Here is a 22,493-nt window from a genome sequence, read left to right as displayed (position 1 = left end):
TCAAATATATGAAAACTTTTCTGTATAATTGTTACAGTATTATAAATTATTACAAATAAATAAATACACACATTCTTAGAGGTATAAAGAGTGTTTTTACTTTTTAACTTAATGTTCCAAAACCAAATAATGTTATTAATAATTTAGGACACACTTTTATTTCCTTTTTCTCTGGGTCAGGACTAATTGACTTTTTAATCTCTCGCATCAATATTTCACATACCCATTGATGAAACTGCAAAGTTTTATTATCAAACAGAATGTGTCACTGATGTTATTGATAAGATCAATATAAGACCTAGTCTAACACAGGCTCATGAAACAAGAAAATAATTCCAATCTGTTTCCTTTGCCAGCCTGGTCCCAGAATACTCTAATATCCAAATAGCTTGAGGACTTTTTCTTAACAATTTCAGATTTCTACTGTGTTGATCCCAGCAAAACATTGTCAAGAATCACAAGGTACAGGAGAGAAGTTTCTCTGAGCTCTGCTGAAGCTGTGGCAAGTTACAGTGGGTCACTGCTGAGAACAGAGGAGGAGAGGGGTGAGGCACACAGGGAACAGTTCAGCTCTGCTTGGGGCGCTTCCTGCACCGTCAAGAATGATCGGTTTCACGGGCTTTCAGAGGTGTCCGTGCAATGACTTATTAAGAATGAAACTTGCCTATGAAATTTTATTTCATAACCAAGAAAATTCGTTTTGAATAATTTCGCTAAATGACTATATATTTAGTGTAATTCTAAGAAAAGAGAACGTTTAAACTACTTCTTGGCCCATGTCTTCCCAAGTTTAATTAAACAATATCTGAGGCTTACGCTTCAGGAGGAGGAAAAGCCAACAAGAATAAGAAAAATAAGGGATAATGAAATGAGAAATGTTGCAAGGTAATTTGACATTCTGAAGGGGATTATTACCTTTTTTAAGAACTGTGATTAAATGTCAGTGATGGCAGCCATAGACAGATTCACGTTTAAAATGAAAAAGTTCTGAAAGTGTACAACGACACAAGAACATATACATCCCTCACATTACACATTTACATATACGTATTCATACTAGGATGGACTGCCAAGACAAGAATCCATTGCTAAACTTTTCTGCAAAATTTCTGTTTGTATTAATATATATGTTCATTTATGGTTTAAGATTTCATAACATAGTTTCCGCAGCCAAAATTTCTATTTTGTTTCATTTTCAAATTTTTGTTTTATTTGTACGTATTCACAGTACATAATGCCTGCCCCCATCATAGAGGACTGGTACATATACAGAACATAGCTTAAATTTTTACATGCCCTTTCCTTCTACCTTCCTCTCAAAGGCAATATTTTTAAAAGACTGTGTTTTCAAACACTAACTTAAATTCATATAGCAGATTTAATGAAATCTTTTGGTAAAAATGTGAAATTGAAACCATTTAAAGTACCAAATATTAGACACAATCATGAAAATATGCTGTTATGAGACTTCATTTGTCAGTTACAAATATTTTCAATTACATGAAAATTGATAAATGCATACATCTATTTTTAAAAATTGTTTACTTTATGCATATTATGAGACTGATATATACAGCAGTACTGAAATCCATTAATTGTTTATATAGAATTTGCTTCACTTCTTTGTAGATAATTAAATGGAGCTTGAACTCACCAGACTCACATAATATTTTGACAGTTTCCTATTCTTTTCTTGAAGTGAGTAGGTTTGATATGAAATCATAGATAAAAATCTAAATGTCATATGTACTGTATTTTAGATTATTTTTTAAGATATATACTTTATCTAACAATACTTAAGACTCTCCTGTGAAACACATGACCCATTTCACAGAGATGAAGAATGTGGCCCTGCAAAACTTAGTATTGTTCTCAAGTTTACCAGATAAATCCTGTTTTCTAAAGTAGTGGCTGTGTGCTAGCTGAGAAAGTGTGTGATTAGAGCAAACCCTCAAGGCAAAGCACAAGGTGAATAGTGCAAGGTTTGGTTTAAATTGAAGTCAGCAGAGAAATCACTGATAATTTGCTTTACCTTGAAATCAAAATTGCTCTTTCTTAATGTTCTAAGTTGAAGCAACAGCTCCAAAAGTGAGAAAGGAGCAGTGATTTTAGAAACTGTGGCAGGATTCTAAGGCTAGCATGAGTGAAAGTGATGAGATTTAAAGCTGGGAATCTTTGGCCATGGATATAATTCAGTGGCACAGTGCCTGCCTGGCAAGCGTGAGAACTGAGTTCAATTCCCAGTACTAAAAATACATACTGGCATACATATATATACACAATTGAGATTCAAGTGACACAGAATGTGGTGAAAGACATTTTCTGTTGTGTTTTATGTTTTCAGAAAGCCATTATGTTTGCGCAGCATAGATTTGTGTTTCCACAGATCTCCTGAGTGCTTGAGGTGCATGGGCAATGCATTTAAACAGGCGGTCCTAGAAAAAGCCAGCCGAGGTTCAACTCCTGAGCTTCCTGCTGATGGAGAGAGAGTGGCAGGTTCAAAGGCACAAGTGACAGGAGCTGGTGGCCAGTGTTCTGTGTGTGAGGAGAAAGGAAAAGAGTTGCGTTTCTTGACTTTGAGGTTTATAATCTTAAATGAAGAAAGCAGCAGAAAAAGTCATCAATGAAAATGTTTTAATTTTAAAATTCAGTCACAACTACGTGATGGCAAGGGAGGAGATTTAAATTAAATTAAAGGAGCAATAAATGGAACCACGGAGATAGATGTGGAATTTGGACGCCATACTGCTAATTAGTTACAGTTTTGTGAGTTTCTGTAATCCTAGAATTTTCTGATCCCTAAATGCATAATCTTAACTCCTGAGCATCAGTCAAGCAGACAGTACTATAAAATCTCCAAAGTTCTCTGAGTGGTCACATTCATTCTAAATTCCCGTAAGGCTAATGTGTGTGATCTGTTTCTTACAAACGTATTTTTCTAATTCTTCTCCAATCCCTGTAGATGTTTGTCATAGTTAGTTGTTTCTTAGATGAGAATATTTAATTCCAGAGTTAAAAAGTGCAAAAAACATTTGTTTTTTAACTTTTCTGAACAAATTTCCTCTCACCTTTATATGTCCCCATCAGGTTAGAAGAATGAAGATTTTAGGAAAAAATTACTACCTTAGTCTTGGTTAAAAAGAAAAAGAAAAGCATGCTTTCCCTTCATCCTTAATAATATCATAAATTTCCCTGAGACATGATTCAGGCTTATTTGGGGAATAAAATCTGAAACACCTAGCAATCCCTGTACAATACTAACCATATTTTACATGAGTCCTTTGAAGAAATCACAAATTATTTCTAAATTTGAAATTATCTATTACTAAATTCTGATCACTGAGTCAATCATGTAACTAAAATTAAAATGAAAGCTTTGCCAGTAGCCCATACCCATCGTCATTAGAGTAAGTGACACCTAAGTCCCTGGTGTGCAAGGAAGTGAACAGTCTCCTTGCACGTGGGCACACTCAGAGCTACAAGGTTACAGTGTCTCCAGGAAACTGACTGCTTGTCAGTCTGATAACAACATGGCTGGAGCAGCTGTTGTCTTTTGCAGTCCAGTGCAATTACATTCTGCTCAGAACCCATCTAACCACTTGAGAAGATCCATTTCTTTGGTCTTCTCAGACTATAAATGCATAGCAATGTGTAATATGCAGAAAATATGATAAAACCATTACAGTTAAAGTCAACTAATCATAGTTTCTTCTAGAATGATGTTGTCTTTAAAATAAATTTCAATATTGAAAAGATAGTGTAAGCATACAAAACAATGTTTAAAAAAACAACACAAAAGGAGAAACAAACCAAAAAAAAAAATTTTTTTTTTTGTCTTTTTCATTTTTATCGGTACCAGGGATCGAACTCAATACCGCCTGCTTGCAAGGCAGGTGCTCATGCCGCTGAGCTAAATCCCCAGCCCCCAAATCAAAATATTTTTTAAAAAAGTATTGCTAGGGTGCTGAATATTTAATATCGTTTTAATTCCCTAAGTGATTGTATTAATCACTTATTCTTGTTGTTGTTAAGACCATACTGTTCTATTTACTTTTTTATCACTAGTTAATTATATATTGTCATCTTAGAAATAGTTGCTCAAGTTACAAAATTAAAGCATATAGAGGGGACTTTCAAACAGTGAGACTGCAGACAGTTTTGTTCAGTGATTCAACAAAATTCAGTAATGTGGTTATGTATCTTATACACTTAAATATATATGCAGTTATATCCTTTAGAGCACTTTCTTTTGTACAATGACAATTACACATTTTGGGTTTTATTACTCCCACAGTTATTATTACTTTTTTTTTTTTGAAGTAAACCCAAATGTGTCATAACAGGACAGAGTCAGTCAAATCAAAAGGAAGGACATAATACATAATATAAAAACAAAATACAAAGTGATCAACAATGGTTACCAAATGCCTCTTACTATCTTAAAAAGAATTGCCTATATCATCAGTTATAATAAAATTGAACAAAGCAGTGAAGAACAAGACCAATAAAACCAAAACATTGGAGACATTAGAGAACTTCAAAAAAAGAAAATAGTCAACCAGAATGAGTGTCATAATGAATCTTATTTTCTTCATAGTTGTTGCCTATATTTTCGAACTTGGTACTATCAAGCATAACAGAATAGAGGAAAATCAGTCAAAACAAGATGGTGAGAGCAATACAGGGTTTCAAATCAAGTTAATAGGAAATCAGTGTGGGTTACTATAATATATCCTGCTATTTTTTATTTATTTTTCCCTTAATTAAGGGATAAAAATGAAAAAGTAGATAATAAAAAGGAGATTGAGATTAAAAAAGAGGGCATAAAAACAAAACAGCGCAGGTCAAGACATAGCCATTTAAGCAAAATAGTGTTTCACCACAAGATAATCTCGACATAATAGTAGTTACCATAGTGTCTCTTTCCTTAAAATCTTTGGGTACAACTTCGTATACTGTAGCATCAAACATATCAAGACAATGTAAAACTGTTCAAGAGAATGACAGTATTACAGGGTATTTAGAATCAAATAACAGAAAATGAACAATGGTTTCTGTATTATCTCCTTGTCTATAAGTTTTTGTTTATATTATCACATATAATAAAATCCAGTAAGATACAACACGTTAAAACTGATGGAGACAGAAGAACAAAAGCTTGATGGGAATTCAAAACAAGAGGATATTAAACCAGCACTACCTATTATGATGTCTTATTTACCATGACTATTGGAAATAACTTTGTCTGACACTAAGCAAACAGTTTTCATGAAAAAGAAACCGTACATACTTTTGTTGCGGTCATGGCTGTGAAATCGCTCCTGTTTGAGTGCTCGTCATGAGAACGTCATTCTCAGACACTGTTGTGGTCCAGGTCTTAGATGCCCCCGAATGTTCAGATGTTTAAGGTGTCCTGTCCACTTACAACCATGCACAAAGGTGGAGCCATTGATATAGCTTGTGATATAGCTTGTGAAAACTCTGACCTCATGAGCGAATTAGTTCACTTGTGAACCGCTAAGTGAATTCTCTGGGCGGAGGGGCTTTGTTATAAAACAGAGGCTGCTCTTTCTGTCCCTTGACCACCATGAGGTGTGACACCTTCCAACTGTACACACTCCTTCTGTGAGATCCAAAAGCAACTTTATCTGAAGCCTATGAACACAAAGTGAACTCTTCTTCCTTTATAGTGAATTCTTCCAGGCATTTTGTCCCAGTGATGGAAAGCTAACCTAGATAAATGTGGAAAGAAGATTCTTATGTAACCAACAGAGCGTCTATTCATTCTCTAAATTTCTCACTGACCAAGATAAATTAATCAAAACCAAATGCTTCGGAAAAAAAAGGAAATAATCAAATTAAAGTAAGATTTGAAAAAGCAAGGGAATTCTTAGAGCAGTCAACACCAATTAAGTTCTTATCAGCTCCATTAAAGAGGACGTGAATGCACATACTCTTGTTTAGGTAACGCACATAGTTTATATTACTTATGAAAATTATATATATATATATATATATATATATATATATGTAATGAGCATTATAGAGCCAAGCATGGTGGCACATGCCTGTATTCCCAGCACTTTGGAGGCTGAGGCAGGAGGACTGCTTCGAGTTTGAGGTAAGCCTGGACTAAAGTGAGTTCATGACAAGTCTGAACTACAGGCAGTAAGACTCTGTCTCATCCAGCTGCAGCCTGGATGAGGAAGCTGTGCTGTGGAGGAGGTTTGAGGCCTCCCTCAGCAGTGCTGGTGACCTTCTTGCAGTCCAGATAGCTTTGCCACCTGAGGATGTGGGTTCCTGCGCACCGTCGGAGCCCTGGGAGAGTTTGAGATCCTTCTCCTGGTGGTCTGGGAGCCGCCCGGCTTGCAGCCACGCTGGACTGGGCTCAGCGGGTTCAGGACTACCTGAGCCATGCCGGTTACCTTTTAATCTGGGGGCCTCGCTACCCAAGGAGCGAGGTATACTGCCAGAGGAGTCCCAGGAGCCCAGGACATAGGAGATGATTTCCAACACACCCAGGGAAAGCTTTGGAACAACACTTGTAGGAAAATGACAAAACGAAAGACCAAAAAATGCAATCTCAAACATCCAGCCCATCCCAAGAAAGCCTAGGAGCCAGGTACATAGAAGAAAATACATGCCATATGCCTGAAAAACCTGAAATAATAGTAAATGAAATAAAGAAGCAACTCCGGGAAGCTTTAAGGAATTCAAATAGAAATAATCTCCCAGGTAAAAGAAGAGATGATAAAAATAATGAAAGATGCTGAACACATCTAAAAAAGACACAGTTAAAAAATGAGAGGAACAAAGTGAAAAGATAGAATCCCTGGATAAACAATAGAAGAAACAAACAATACATAAAGCAGATTCAATGAGATATACAGGAAATCAAAAATTCCATTGAAAGTTGTCAAAACCGCCTCAATGAAAGTGAAGATAGAATTTCATATCTCAAAGACAAGATTGCAGCTAGTGAACAAGAAAGGAAAGATCTCTTTAAAAGACCAAAAACAACAACAAAAATGTTTTACACTTAAAGATGTTTATATATTAATAAATGTCAACTATGCTAAAAAATCATGTTCAACAACTTGGCAATAATTCCGACTTTCCTTCATGTCTTTATACTCTTTCAAAGGCTATTCATTTTAAGATGCAAATATTCTGTTTTCTCCTTAAAACTATTATCAAGTATGTAGCAGTCAGAGTTGTAAGAACAAATCTAGTGAGCCATCTCTTGAATAATGTCCTCCTCTTTGAGAGTGGGTGGAAGTTGGGGTTGAAATTTCACTCCACAGTCAATTAAATTGGGCTTAAAATTCATATAGCCCTACAGAAGCAGAGAAATGTTTTTGTTTCTTTTCTATCTGGTAGCAAAATAAGTGAGAAAAGAAACTGAAATTTGTAGGGCACATGCTACATGATGGAAATTCTGCTGTGGCTTCCTGAACTCTAAGACTGCCAAGCTGTGAGGTTACATGAGAACAAGGGTGGGGGCAGCCTTATCCTTGGGAGTGGCCCTGGGCCAGTTAAGAAGCAAATACTGCAGTCTGATGGTCAAGAGAAGTAGATTCTGTCAGTGACCTCAGTGAGCTGGAAGCAGATGTTTTTTCTTACTCAATTCTCCAGACGAAAGTCACCAATGGCAGCCGCCCTTTGATCTCAGCTTCTGAATCTCTGAGCCAAGAAGCATCCTATTTCATTCTGGCTTCTGACATAGGAATTGTGAACTAGTAAAGTGGAGTTATTCTTGGCAATGAAGCATGTGGAATTTTGATATGGCAGCAATAAAAAATAATAAAATGCCAATAATAACAAACTTCTTTCAACTATCTTTCTGATGATTTTTTATCTGCCATAGTACAATTCATTTGCCTGTGATTTTGCTTTTCATTGTTATCTCTGCTTGCAATAAGAAACGATTTCCCTCACTGCTCGTACAGATAGATGCTTTTCATTACTCATCTTATCTAATTTCTGCAGCAATTAAAGATTAGCTGGAGAGCATATGCTACAAGAGGAAAATTCAGATGTGAATCCCAGAAATGCCAGCGGCGATGTGAGGCAGATAAATTACTCAATCCCTTTTAATCGAGTTTCCTTACAAACAAATAAAGAGGTGTGTGTTTTCCTTACAAGATTTTGTGAAGTCAATGAGATAATACAAAATGCCACCTTTTAGAATATTTTAAATATTTATTCAAAGATGTCTTTTTTCTTTCTTTCTTTTTATCGGTACCACGGATTGAATTCATGACTGCCTGCTTGCAAGGCAGGCACTTAGGCCACTGAGCTAAATCCTCAGCCCCAAAGATGTCTTTTTTGACCTCTATTTCTAATAAGATATGGTCCCTCACTGTACCTCTCTCCTTTGCACTTACTCTAATTTCTGAATATAACATTACAACCAAAAATGTGCTAATGCCTCTGTCTTGTGCTAGATTGTTGTTTACATAATGGAAGCTGTTTTGCTCACCTTAACATTTCAATGCATAGTGTGACACCTAGAAAAATACTAGGTAGTCCAGAGAAATCTGCTAAATAAGCAAATGTATCTAGAACATAACAGGATTTCACAACATGTTAACTTCTTACCCTGTTTTAAATTGCCTTATTTACCACTTTAGGGTAGACAATTTTGAGTTCCATTATTTTTCCCATCTTGTTCTATCTCTTCTAATTTCAAGATTACCCCATTTATTAATTTCTTGTCACACAACAAATGACCACATATCCAATGCTTTTAAAATATTCAGTTACCATCTCACAGTCAAACATTTAGGCTGTCAAATATTTGTGTTGTAGTTTTTACATCTCTGAAGACAAAAATTCAATTCAACAATGATGTGTTCTCTTCTACAAGCTTTGGAGGTGTATCTGTTCAAAATTCAATCAAGTTATTGACAAAATTCAGTTCTGTGAATTCTGTGTGTTTGGTGGTAAAAGAGAAATCTCCGTGTCCTCTCCTGCTCTTGGTCCAGGAGTCTGCTGTGGCCTTTCGACAGTTTTTTGTTTGTTTGTTTTTAGCCACTACATCCCAAATCAGAAAGGTAACCTCCTGTACTCCTCACATTTGGAAAACATCCAACGTCTTTTTCATCTAATCCTCTGACTCCATATGGAAAGAGTTCCAGTATTTATGGGCTTCTGTGAATCTAAGCTCACATGAATGATTCAGGGTAATCTCCAGGACAGTCTTGCCCAAAGCATAAGTATGTCACTATCATTCTACCATATAATATCAGATAACTAAGTCATAAGCACGGGCCAACTGCTATGCTAATTCTACTGATTTCATTGTGTTTTATTTTATTTTTATAGGATCGTACTACTTCTGAGAAAAGATGCATGCATTAGTCAAAGTAAGTGATATGAAGATGGTCAACAATCTCAATATTCTATTCTGTCTGTCTTCTGAAACTATCATTTTCCGTGTGCGTGCATACTGTGCTCCAGCATGGGTAGGGTACATGGTGAAACACTAGGAGACTTTAGGCATTCAGAATAGCACTGGGATCTTCTGTTTTCCCTACATTTAATTGGCCAAAACTCAAGGCATGGTCTCCGTGAACTGCAGAAGTCACCTAGGAAATATCTGCCTGAGTGTTCCAGGGTAAAACGAAATGATTCTTGAGCAGGGCATAGTTTTTACCCGTAAACTCTTCTGAGTTGAAGAGATTATTGAACATGTCTCCTACTGTACCAATGAGATTTTTCTAACTGCAGTGAAATGCCTGACACCAGACAGTAATTAAAAATAAGTGATATGTTTGAACTTACAGTTCTGAAGACTCAAAGTTCAAATGGCATAGCTCGGGCTCAGTGAGGACCAGAAGTAGTTGTATCACCTGTAGAGTGAGATCCTGTCACTAAAAGACAAAAAAAAAAAAAAAATGACTAAAATTAAACACAAATAAACGTCTCAGCGGCACGGTGTATACAAGAAACCCACTTTAAACAAAGGACGCAACTAAAAAGAACTCAAAGAATTAGATAAAATGCATAAAAATAAGGAAATAACCTATTTCAGGAAAACTGAAAAGCTCTAAAGAAAGAAATAAGGAAAATATGACTCAATGGGTAGACAGTTCATTTTCATGGATGTGAATATTCAATGTATATAAAATTTTAGAATTTTAGAATTTTAGGAAAGCCATAGGTAAAACACAAATTTCAGTGAGAATCTCATCATGTTATTAGTGGATATTAGTAAAATGATTCTGAAGTTCATATGGAAAATTAATAGCATAGAATTGTCCAAAAATAGTGACAGATAAATAGAGGGACTTTGATTCTAGACTTATAAACTTAGATTAATCAAGACTTTTGGTATCACCAAAGAGTACAAAGATCAGTGTAACGAAATGAAGGAGTCAGAAATAGACTGACAAAAATGGTCACTAAATCTTCACAAAGGAGGGAAAGATACAAAAGATAATATTTTGTGGAATTGAGGCTATGACAACTGGATGTCCCATGAAAAATGCATATGTATTATGCATTTCAACCCTTAAAACCCTTAAAACTTTTACAAGGATTAATGCAGAATGAAACACAATTCTAAACTGAAAACACTAAATAGTTAAAATCCTAAGAAAATGCATAAAAGAACATCTGAGTGACCTTTATTTGGATAACTAGTGTAGATACAGCTCCAGAATGTGAAACATGAAAGAGAAATTGATCTTTTGGATCCCATTAAAAATAGCCACTGCCTTGGTGAAAGACGGCGAAAAAAATAAGCACAGCATGGAAAGAAAATATTTGCAAAAGATATGTAAGATGTTCAAAACACACAATGAATGTGTAAAAGTCTATCATAATGAACAGCCTAATTTTAAATACACCCAAAAACTCAGGACAGCTTACTAAAAATGAACTACAGATCATAACTAAGTATTTGGAAAAGTATTCAAAAGGGATTCATCATTAGAGTATTGCAAATTTTAAAAATGATGTGCCGCCATATACCAAATAGAATGGCGGGGTCGGAAACAGGATGATGCTAAACACTTGCAAGGATGTGTAGCATCCGGAGATCTTTTACATTACATGGGGTAGTGCAAAATGCATTAGTGTGGAAGGTGCTTTAGATATTTGTGACGAACTAAGCATATTCCTATCATATCATTGAACAATCACATTCCTTAATATTTACTAAAAAGAGGTGGCAACTCATGTCCACACCAATACCTAAACACAAGGGATTTTAACAGCTTTATTCATTGCTAAAAGTAAAAAGAGGGTTGATCAGCACCTGGTATGCCCTTCAGTAAGAAGATGTATAAACTATGGTGTACATGTAGTGAAATATTACTGAGCAATAAAGGTAAATCAATGATCTGTCAATCCATGAAAATTATGTAGTAGCTTTAAATGATTATTTATAAATGAAAAATCAAATCTGAAGACTTTATATTATATAATTCCAACTGTGTCACATTTTGGAAATGGCTAAACATATAGAGATGGTATTAGGTAGGGTAGCTTTGAAAGAATTGGGCAAGACAGGAAAAAATGTTGAGCTTGGATATTCAGATAATAAACTGGGGATTTTAATTCATAATAGTGTATCACTTTGGCTTCCTCAATTGTAGCACCTTAAACCAAGAGATTAAAAATAGAGAAATCTTCTCTCCCCCAAAAAAGTAATAAGAACTAAGGAGTAATAAAACCCAAAGTGTGTAAATTTTGTTGTAAAAAAGAGAGGGAAAAAGAAGAGCTCTAAAGGATACAACAGCAAGTGTGTTTGGGGTGTTAAATAGCTGACCATATTAATGTTTTTGGTTGGATCATTGAACACAACTGTTTGCAGTCTCACTGTTTGAATGTCCACTTTGTATGTTTTGATACTGTGACTTGAGCAACTATCTCTAAGATGATAATATGTAATCTATTAACAGGTGATTTCTTACTGTCTTTTTTCTTTTTCTTTTTTTTTTTTTTTTTTTTTTTTTGTAGTTCTGTATTACTTGTACCCTTATACAGCTTTGTTTTGTTTTGTTTTTTCTCTTTTTCCTTTTAAATAAAAAAATAGAGAAATCTTTCTGGGGACAAAATACATTTCTATGCAGTCTGCTCAACTTTTTTTTTTAAACCTAAAACCACTTGACACAATAAAGTCCATTACTTTAGGAAGAGAGAGTTCATCAATTTACTAGGATTTCAGTAACTGACTCATACTGTTCTAGTTGAAAATGTTAAAATGTCTTATGGAATCAAGCAAAGTCACATATTGAGGGTAATGAGTGCTTTGCTGTTATTATGCAGCAAAAGAGAAGCCATTAATAAGATTTTATTTGTGTTCTTTAGAAAAGAATCAATGCAATATATCTGATTAACAATATTCTTGAGCAACGCTTTTCTTTGATGCCCCATTACAATATTTTTAATCATAAATTTTTATTATTAAAAGTTTGCAGTACATAATGATTGTAGTCAATACAGGTACACCGTGCATCTTAATCCTTTTTATGCCTCCTTCCCTTCCTGCTGCTTCCAACACTTAAGTTCCCTTCTTATTTGCAAATGATTTATTCCTGTTTTATTGTTTCTTTATTTGTTTTCAACCCCTTTCCATGTTTAAAAAAAAAATCTCCCAACTTCAGGTTTTCTGTCCTTTCTTTTGCTTTTTCCTAAATTTTGGGTTTCTCATATAAGAGAAACCATTTGCTATTTGAACTTATAGATCATATATATTTCACTTAATATTATAGTCTCAAGGTGTTTCCATTTACACATTAATGATTCAAGTTTTTTGTGTGTATGTGTGTTTAGAATATCTCATTGTGAATAACCAGCAAGTTTTTTTTTATCCATTCCTCTGTTGATGGCATATAGACCATTTCCAAATTTAGCCATTACTAAATTTGCTGCGACAAACAAGGCTATGCATACATCACTGTAGTGTAATGTCTTCAGCTCTTTCAAGAAGATACCTAAAAAGGAGATTGCCAGAATCAAATGCGTTTCTCGTTTTAACTTTTTTAATGATCTACATGTTGATTTCCATATTGTTTGTACTAATTTACATTTCTCTTAACAATATGGACAATTTCATTTTCCCACAGCCTCTCCAGCATTTGTTATTATTAAATGTCCTGATGATGGCCATTCTTTCCAGAGTAAGATGGAACCTCAGTGTTACTTTAACTTGTGTTTCACCAACATCACTTGGCCAGTGATGTTGGACACCTTTTCATGTCAGTTGTCCATTTGTCCATTTGTCCATTTGTCCATTTGTAGGTCTTTTATTTTGTGGGTGAGCCCAAGTTTTTCTTTTCGAAGTATTTATTCTTCCAGAGGTTAGTCCTCTGTCTGAGGAAGACCTGGCAAAATTTTTTGTTACATGGCAGATTGTCTCTTCATCTTCTGGTGGTTTTTCTTCCTGTGGAGAAGCTTTGTAATCTCATTTGGATTCTGGTTAGTCTTTCTTATTTATTTGGGATTTTGTTCAGAAAAGTCTTTGCCTATGTCTGTGTCTTCAACAAGGTTATCTATTTTATCTTCCATCAGTTTAAGTGTCTCTGTTTTAACCTTTAGACTTTTGATCCATTTTCAGTTTAAATTACTACATTGTGAGATAGATAGGTCTAGATTCAGTCTTCTGCATGTAAATATTCACTTTTGCCAGAATGGTTTATGAAAAATTCTCTTTAAGCTTATGTTTTTTACTCTTTGTCAAAGATCAAATAGCTAAATGTGCCTGGGGTTGCTTCGGTTTCCTCTGTGTATTTCTATTGATCTGTATGTCTGTTTTGTACCAGTTTTATGTTGTTTTTATCACTTTGGCTTTATAACTTTGAATCTGGGATATGCTTTGTTCTTGTTACAATCGCTTTTACTTTTCTGCTTCTCTTCTGGTTCTATATGGATTTTAGGAAAGTTTATTCATCTTTGAGAAATGCTGGCAGTAATTTTGATTGGGGTTGCATTAAATCTATATATCAGTTTTGGAAGTAAGATCATTTTGGGAATATTGTTTCCTGTCCACACAGAGGGGATATTGTTTTCTTCAGTCGCCATTTTTTTTTTTTTTTTTTTTTTTTTGTCTTTTTCCTTTTTATCGGTACCAGGAATCGAACTCACGACTGCATGCTTGCAAGGCAGGTGCTTATGCGGCTGAGCTAAATCCCCAGGCCCCTGTCTCCATTTTCACAGTGCTATAGAATGTATTATAAAAGCCTTCCACTTCCTTAGTCAGGTTAGTTCCAAGCTGTGAATGGTATTGCTTTCTGAATTTCTTTCTCAGTTCATTACTGATGTAAAGGAATGATATTGACTTTTTGTGTTGATTTTGTAACCTGCCATATTGCTGAATTTGGTTATTAATTCTAGGGTCTTTTGATGGGTGTTTTTGTTTCATGTTTTATGTAGAAGATCATGTGCAAATAATGATATTGAGTTCTTCCTTTCCTGTATTACTCTTTTTTATTTGTTTGAATAGGAGAGATGACAGTGGACATCCTTGTCTTAGCTTTCAGAGTTTTCTACTTAGTTTGATGTTGACAGATGATTTGTTGTAACTTTTATCAAATTGAAATAAAGTCCTTCTATATTTACTTTCTTCAGTGTTTTTATTATAAATGATTACAATAGGCCTTTTCTGTGTTTACTAGAATGGACATGTGTTTTTAACCTTGCTTATCTTAGTATGATATATTTACTGATTGGCATATCTTGAACCATTCTTGCATCCCTGGGATGAAACCTATTTGATCATAATATATTATCTTTTTGATGATTTTTTTCCAACCCGTTTGGCAATATGTTGTTGAGAATTTGTGCATTTATGTTTAATAAAGTGAATGGCCTCTGGTTTCTCTCTCTCTCTCTCTCTCTCTCTCTCTCTCTCTCTCTCTCTCTCTCTCTTCTCTCTCTGTCTCTCTCTCTCTCACTCTCTCTCTCTCTCTCTCTCTGTCTCTCTCTCTCTCTCTCTCTCTCTCTCTCTCTCTCTCTCTCTCTCTCTCATTGGGTTCTTGTATGATTTTGAAATCAGAATGATTCTAGTTTCCAGGAACAACTTTGGAAATCCTGCTTTGCTTTCAATTTTTGAAGACAGTTTGTGGAGTATTAGCTTTAGCTCCTTGAAATTCTTGTGAATCAGCAGTGAATCCATTGGTACCTGGACTTTTCTTAGTGGGTAGGTTTTTTATTTTTATTTTTTTTTCCTATTGATTCAATTCTATTGTCTATTTTTTGATTATTCAAGTTTTTAAAATTTTCTTGGTTCATTTGTGGTAATTTATATGTATCTAGCAATCTATTCATTTCTTCTGAATTCCTTTTTTTTTTGATATACAGGCTTTGTTAAATAGTTGCTAATAATCTGATTTTAAATAGTGTCCATTATGATTTTAACATGTAAACATCAATTTTGAGTGAAGTGTTGTTTTACATTTGGTGTGCTGCCTTCAGAATCAGAAGATATAATTTATCTTTCAGACACTGACCACATAATTAATGTTATTATTTATATAGAAAATGACTTTTGTTTGTTATAAACTTGTAGCACATCACTTGTAATCTAACTTTTACCCCATTCTATTTTCCTTAGCTAAAAACAGATTTCTCCAAAAGGTTTATCAGAATTTAGGTTGCTACATCTCACAGCCTGTTAATTAAAATAATATTTAGAATGGAATACAATAAAAAAACAGAATTTGTCTCTATATTAACTCTAAGTTTTTTTTAAAAATTGGGGTTGGGGATTTAGCTCAGCAGCACAAGCGCCTGCCTGGCAAGCGTAAGATCTAGAGTTCAATCCCCGATACAAAAAAAAAAAAAAAAAAAAAAAAAAAAAAAAACTTATTCAATCAAATAAATTTATTTTTACATATTACACAGAGTTCATTGTAAGACCGAAATTTACTTGTTAACAAGTGAAAATTTTACTTTCAATTGAGAATTAATTCATTTAATCCCAACTTTTAAATATGGGACAGACATAGATGAAAGGGAGGAAGGTTAAAATTATCTGGGCTTCTGCTTGATTAGTTGTCGTTTTTCTTGTTGTTATTTTTCCACCAATATAACACTCTGGCCAACTCTATGCAGTGTAGCATTAGATAAAGAGATTAATCATAAACCTCTGTGAAAACACTGGCCATTGTAATGTTTTAACTGTAAAATATTACAGTGCTATTCTTAGCAAAATAATGTATGATCAATACTATAAAAAGGCAGTTAATGCATTTAAACAAAAACAAATAGATGATGGAGGTAAGGTCTAATGTTTTATCTAACTATTCAATAAATGGCACTTTTTCTACTCAATCTGCATAACCAGATTTCAACTCAACTAAGTAACTGGAAGATGGCCAGTGGTGGTAGCTTTAAGAAGAGGATGAACACTGCCAGTTAATAGGGCCACGGTGATCTTTTCCTAGTTATAGTAACTCACTTGAAGAGCTTCAAAAAACATGGATACATGACAAGATAATTGTCGGAGATTAACAGGAGTAGAAATAAGGGTATATTTTGTTAATTTTTACCTGTGCTAGATAAATATTTCAACATTTCAAAAATGATGCTTTATAATTAGGTATTTCCATAGTCTCAGATTGCATTTAGTTTTTCAGACACTGTGATTTTCAATCTCACTTCATCCAAGATACTCTCATAGTCTGTTTAGCTATAAAAGCAGCATAATCACTGCAGTATTCGCACAGTGGTGATTTCATTTTTATTTGCAAGAGCCAATAAATGTATGACTTGTTTTATCTCCAAATAAATAGGCAACTAAAAAGTGCATTTTCTCTTCTACTTATTTTGATTCTGAATAAAACAGCTTAAAAGCATCCAGAATGATACCATTGCAGACTGCCACCTTCTGGAAGGTATAGAAGGTATCGAAAAACAGCTGTGTAAACATGCATTTTTTCCTTCATGGAATACAAAGAGATACAAACAAATGAAACAGAAGACACTTATATGGATTACATAAACAATGATCAACCTTCTTATTTCCGTGCTATGTTTTAAAGACAACAAAGTTTTACAATTAATCTGAGGTTTATCATACTTTATACTTTGTAGAAATAGTTCTTCATACATGAATTAACATGTATAGAGGAAATTGCCTTGGCAAGTTAGGAAAACCTGAAGTTTGTTGAGAATGACGTACTTTGGCTGGAAATATTAAAACATATCTGTTGTTTTATCTGTTTATTTTGTCACATCATATTCTAGATTATTTTAAATCTGTCACCCATCTTCCCTTAAAAAAAGAAATTAAAACTATGTGAAGAAAGCAGAAATCTAAGATGAACATGTTTATCAATACAAAGGAACTATCCTCCCTATAAGTTTAAAATAACTTTGAAAGAAAAATGAAAGATCATTCACTCTCATGTTCATGTAAATTTAAATTTAATTAACATTTTTGTTTGTCTACTTGCAGCACAGTCTTTATCCACAAACCGAAGCATAGTTCATCTTCTCTTTAAAGAGGCTGAACATTTAGATCTTCTGACCTTAGATCTGAAAGGAAGAGAGAAATGACATCCAGTCTAAACTCTCATTTTCATAACTGAAGCAAATGAGCTACAGAGAAGTTGAGTGATCAGCCCGGATCTCTCTGATAAATTCACCAGCACAGAATATAGGTTCTCAAGGCAGTGTCCACTTTTAAGAAAAATTACCTGTAATTTTATTTTCAAGAAACAAAAGAAATATTGTCACTGAATTGTTTCCAGCCTTGTTACTTAACCAACAGTAATATTTGATGGTTTCATTGAGTGTGCGTGCGTGTGTGTGTGTGTGTGTGTGTGTGTGTGTGTGTGTGTAACAGGAATAGCTTTAAGTTAACCTGGAAAAAGTTTAGCATCCTACTGAGTGAAGAAAACTCATTTCAAACCTACCCTGGAAAATGGAAAGATACATAAAGTAAGATTCAGCATAAACTAAAGACATTCATCAAATTTCTCAGACACTGGTTTATGAACTAAACATTAAATGGAAGACATTTATATCATTATCAATAGTGATTTGTGTGTTCAAAGTCCTTTCCCAAGCTTATGGAACTTGGTTTTGAGATAAAATAGTAAATTAAGATATTTCTTTTAGAACTATTAGAATGTCATTACTATTGTGATGCCTGAAAGCATTAAAAATTCACTTGTTTTATTATAAAATATAAATTTGAAAGATCATAAATTATAAACAAAATGTCAATAAGATTATTTGCATTGATTTTTGAACATGAAAAAATGTTAAAAAAAACTAAAATTAAACCTGGAATATTTCCTAAATGATATTTTGCATTGCATTTAATTATAGTTGAAGAAAAATGTAATCACTAGCTAAATTATGTTTGTGATTCTTATGTGATCTCCATATCAATTTGACACAGATAGCATAACATAAAAAGAAAATCAAGATAATGATACTATTGGCATGTTAGATAAATACTGATAACTCAGTATATAAATAGAAGCCTGCACATTTCTTTTCAGGTTATATTCTAGGTTTAGCAAAATTGAAACCCTGGGTCTTGAGAGTATCACAATATTGATTAATGTGCATGCTTCCCAAGCCACCACGCTCAGGAATAAGACATCAGTTAAAACTAAAGCTATGTCAGGATTATGGGTATCAGCCACTTAGGAACATAGTGTCTCAGTTCTATGAGAGTAAATTGAATCTTTTATGCTCCATTTCTTTTTTTTCCTGTTCTTTCTCTCACTTTCCTTCTCTCTCTCTCTCTCTCTCTCTCTCTCTCTCTCTCTCTCTCTCTCTCTCTCTCTGTCTCTCTCTCTGTTTCTTTCTCTGTCTCTCTTGTCTCTAACTCTGTCTCTGTCGGTGTCTCTCTCTCTCTCCCTCTCTCTCTCTCTCTCTCTCTCTCTCTCTCTCTCTCTCTCTCTCTCTCTCCCTGACTGGAGTAACAGCAGATGGCTTCTCTAGGAGAACTGAGCACGGTCACAATGTGATACCTTGGTGTCAAGGCCAAGTGATTTAAAAGAGAGTCAAGAAGTGAAAAATAATGGGAGAGAGAGAGAGAGAGAGAGAGAGAGAGAGAGAGAGAGAGAGAGAGAGAGACAGAGAGAGAGAGACAGAGACAGAGACAGAGACAGAGAGAGACAGACAGAGACAGAGCAGAGAGAGACAGATCATAGAAGCACTTTTTTTTTAAGTTGTCACATTCTCCTGCATTAAGAGGAGTGGCAATGGATTCTACCTATTGAGTTTTTTGGGGTTATTTGTTTGTTTTTTTACTTTTTAAAAATCTTTATTTAAAGAGAAAAAAAGCAAAACAGAAAAAAAGTGTAAATAATATAGAATTTCAGAATAAAACACTAAGTAATCATTAGTTGATAGATTACATACTGTCATTTGAGAAATAGTTGTTCAAGTTACAAAATTAAAGCATACAAAGTGAACATTCAAACAGTGAGACTCCAAACAGTTCTATTCAATGATCCAACAAAAACTTAGTAAAATGGTTATCTATCTTATACACATTAAATATACATGAAGTTACACCCTTTAGCACACTTTCTTTTCCTCTCTTTTTTACAATAGCAATCACACTTTTTGGGTTTTATTACTCCTACAGTTCTTATTACCTTTTACACTAGAGACAAAATGTGATACTTATAAATATAATTCTTATTTATTTCATTTATGAGGATAGACTCAAGTTGCCCTCATTAACCTATGAAGGCCTCAAGATCATCCTTTTTATAGCTGAGTAGTATTCCATTGTATAAAAATACCACATCTTTTTCATCTGCTCTGCGGTTGATCGGCATCTTGGTTGTTTCCAAGATTTAGCTATTACAAATTGTTCTGCTATGAAAATGGGTGCACATATATCATTGTGATGTGACCTTTTCAGTTTTTCTGGATAAATACCTGAAAGGGGAAAGCTGGATTGGATGGAACTTCCAATTCTAGTCTTCTGAGAAATCTCCATATTGATTTCCACAGTGGATGTACCAGTCCACACTCCCACCAACAGTGGAGCAGTGCTCCTTTTTTCCCCACAGCCCTGCCAACATTTGTTACCAGTTGATTTCTTGATGGCAGCTCTCCTTTCCAGAGTGAGATGAAATCTCAATGCTGATTTAATTTTCATTTCTCAAATGAGCAGTGGTGATGAAAATGTCTTCATGTATTTATTTTCCATTTGCATATCTTCATCTGAGAACTGTGTGTTCATCTCAGATGCCTATTTTTGAATGTGGGGGACCTAGTGTTTTTCAGTTCTTTAAATGCTCTGGATATAAGTCCTTCGTCAGAAGGGTTGCTAGCTATAATTCTTTCCCAATCTGTGGGTTTTCTTTTCACTCTGTTGGTGGTTTCTTTTGAAGTGCAGAAACTTCAATAATATGAGATCCCAGTTGTTGATACTTTGAAGTGTTTCCCGTGCAATTTGTGTTTTGTTCATGAATTATCTGCCTATCAGTATGACTCCAAGATTTCTACCTACCTTGCCTTCTAGTAGACTTAGTATTTCTGTTTTAATATTTAGATCTTTGAGGGCTGGGGATTTAGCTCAGCAGCATAAGAACCTGCCTTGCAAGCAGGCAGTCATGAGTTCGATCCCCAGTACTGATAAAAAAAAAAAAAAGTAAAAAAAAATTTAGATCTTTGATCAATTTAGATTTTAGTTTTGTGCATGGTAATAGTCATGGGTCTATTTCAGGCTTCGGCTTGTGAAGAGCCAATTTTTCCAACACCACTTATTAAAGAGGCTATCCTTCTTCCAATAAACATGTTTAGCACTTTTGTCAAATATCAGGTAGCTGAGTACATTTGTAGTTTTGTTTGCATCTTCTAAACTGTTCCATTGATTTTCAAGTCTATTTCTTTGCCAGTACCATGCTGATTTTATCACTATGGCTTTCTAGTACAGGTTCAAGTCAGGAATTGAGATATCTCCTGCCTTGTGTTTGTTGCCCTTAATTGCCTTTGCTATTCTAGGTTTCTTCTGTTTCCAGGTGAATTTTCCGAGCATTTTCTCCAGATCTGTGAGGTATGTTAATGGTATTTTGTTTGGGACTGCACTAAATCTGTATAACAGTTTTGGGCAACTTTCACAATGTTGGTTCTTCCTAACCAAGAACAAGTAATATTCCACTTTCTAATATCCTCTTCAATCTGCTTTTTTTTTTTGGCATAGCATAATTTTCAGCATATAGTTCTTTACTTTCTTAGTTAGGTTGGTTCCTAAATATTTCAATTTTTTAGATGCTATTGCGAAAGGAAAAATTTCCATAATTTCTCTCTCAGTGAGTTTTTTGTTTGTTTACAGGAATGCTATTGATTTTTGAGCATTGACTTTGTATCCAGCTACACTGCTAAATTTGTTTATTACCTCTAACAGTCTTTCACTGCAGTGTTTTGGGTCTTCTACATTGAGTATCATGTCATTTGCAAATAGTGGTTGTTTAACTTCTTCCTTTCTTATCTTAATTCCTTTTCATTTCTCTCTCTTATCTAATTGCCATTACTAGTATTTCCAGAACTATATTTAATAGGACTGGTGATAGTGGACATCCTTGTCTTGTTCCTGATTTTAGAGTAAAAGCTTTCAGTTTTTGTCCATTTGGTATAATGTTGGCTGTTAGTTTCCCATAAAGGGCCTTTATGAGATTGAGGTAGACACCATGTATTCCCAGTTTCTGAGGGGTTTTTACTATGAACATGTGTTTGACTTTATCAAAAGCTTTTTCTGCATCTATTGAGATGACAATATGGTTTTTGATTTTGGCTCTGTTAAATTGGTGTATTACATTTAATTATTTGCATATGTTAAACCATCCCTGCATTCCTGGAATGAATCCCACTTTGTTGTGATGTATAATCTTCTTGATGACTTGCTGCATTCTATTTGCCAGTATTTTATTGAGAATCTTTGCATCAGTGTTCATTAGTGAGATTGGCCTATAGTTCTCCTTTTTGACTAGGTCTTTCTCTGGTTTTGGTATCAGAATAATACTTGCCTCCAGGAATGATTTAGGGAATATTGTTTCCTTTCCAATTTAGTTGAAGAGTTTAATGAGTATTGGCATCAAATCTCTAAATTTCTTGTAGAATTCAGCCGTGAATCCATCAGTACCTGGGTTTTTCTAGTTGGTAAGTTTTTAATTATATTTTTAATTTCAATACCTGATATTGGGTTATTCACAATTGCTATATCTTCTTGGCTGAACTTTGGTAGTTCATTTGTTTCTATAAATGTGTGCAGTTCCTCTCTGTTTTCTACTCTATGTGAGTGTAGAGATTTTCAAAGTACGTATTCATGGTCTTTTGAATTTCCATAGGATCTCTAGTAATTTCCCCCTTTTCAGTCCTTATTGTGTGAATTTGATTTTTTTCCTTTCCTTTCTTGATAAGGTTAGCTAAAAATTTATCAGTTTTGTTTATGCTCTCAAAAAACAAGCTTTTTGATTCATTAATTCTTTGTATTATTTTTTAGTTTCAATTGCATTGATTTCTGTTCTAATCTTTCAGTTTCCTCTCTTCTGTGAGCTTTGGGTTTA

At 34.3% G+C, this 22,493-nt stretch overlaps 1 protein-coding gene across 8 annotated transcripts in view; it reads left to right on the top strand.

Moving 5' to 3' along the window:
- Sntg1 (syntrophin gamma 1) overlaps positions 1–22,493 on the top strand; it is a 774,196-nt gene that overhangs the window by 402,092 nt on the left and 349,611 nt on the right. For 2 of the 8 annotated variants that reach the window (XM_063258517.1, XM_063258516.1), the window contains exon 3: positions 9,328–9,368. The exons of the other annotated variants lie outside the window; for them this stretch is intronic. The gene's annotated coding sequence lies outside the window, so the exon portion shown is untranslated. The remainder of the gene's footprint in view (positions 1–9,327; positions 9,369–22,493) is intronic. 8 annotated transcript variants of the gene reach the window in all.

Source organism: Cavia porcellus, unplaced genomic scaffold (assembly GCF_034190915.1).
Source record: "Cavia porcellus strain 051 isolate PalLab524CR breed Dunkin Hartley unplaced genomic scaffold, mCavPor4.1 scaffold_11, whole genome shotgun sequence".
In the NCBI taxonomy this organism is placed as follows: Eukaryota; Metazoa; Chordata; class Mammalia; order Rodentia; family Caviidae; genus Cavia; species Cavia porcellus.
Note: the sequence above shows the minus strand (reverse complement) of the source record. Positions and strands in the feature narration are given on the sequence as shown.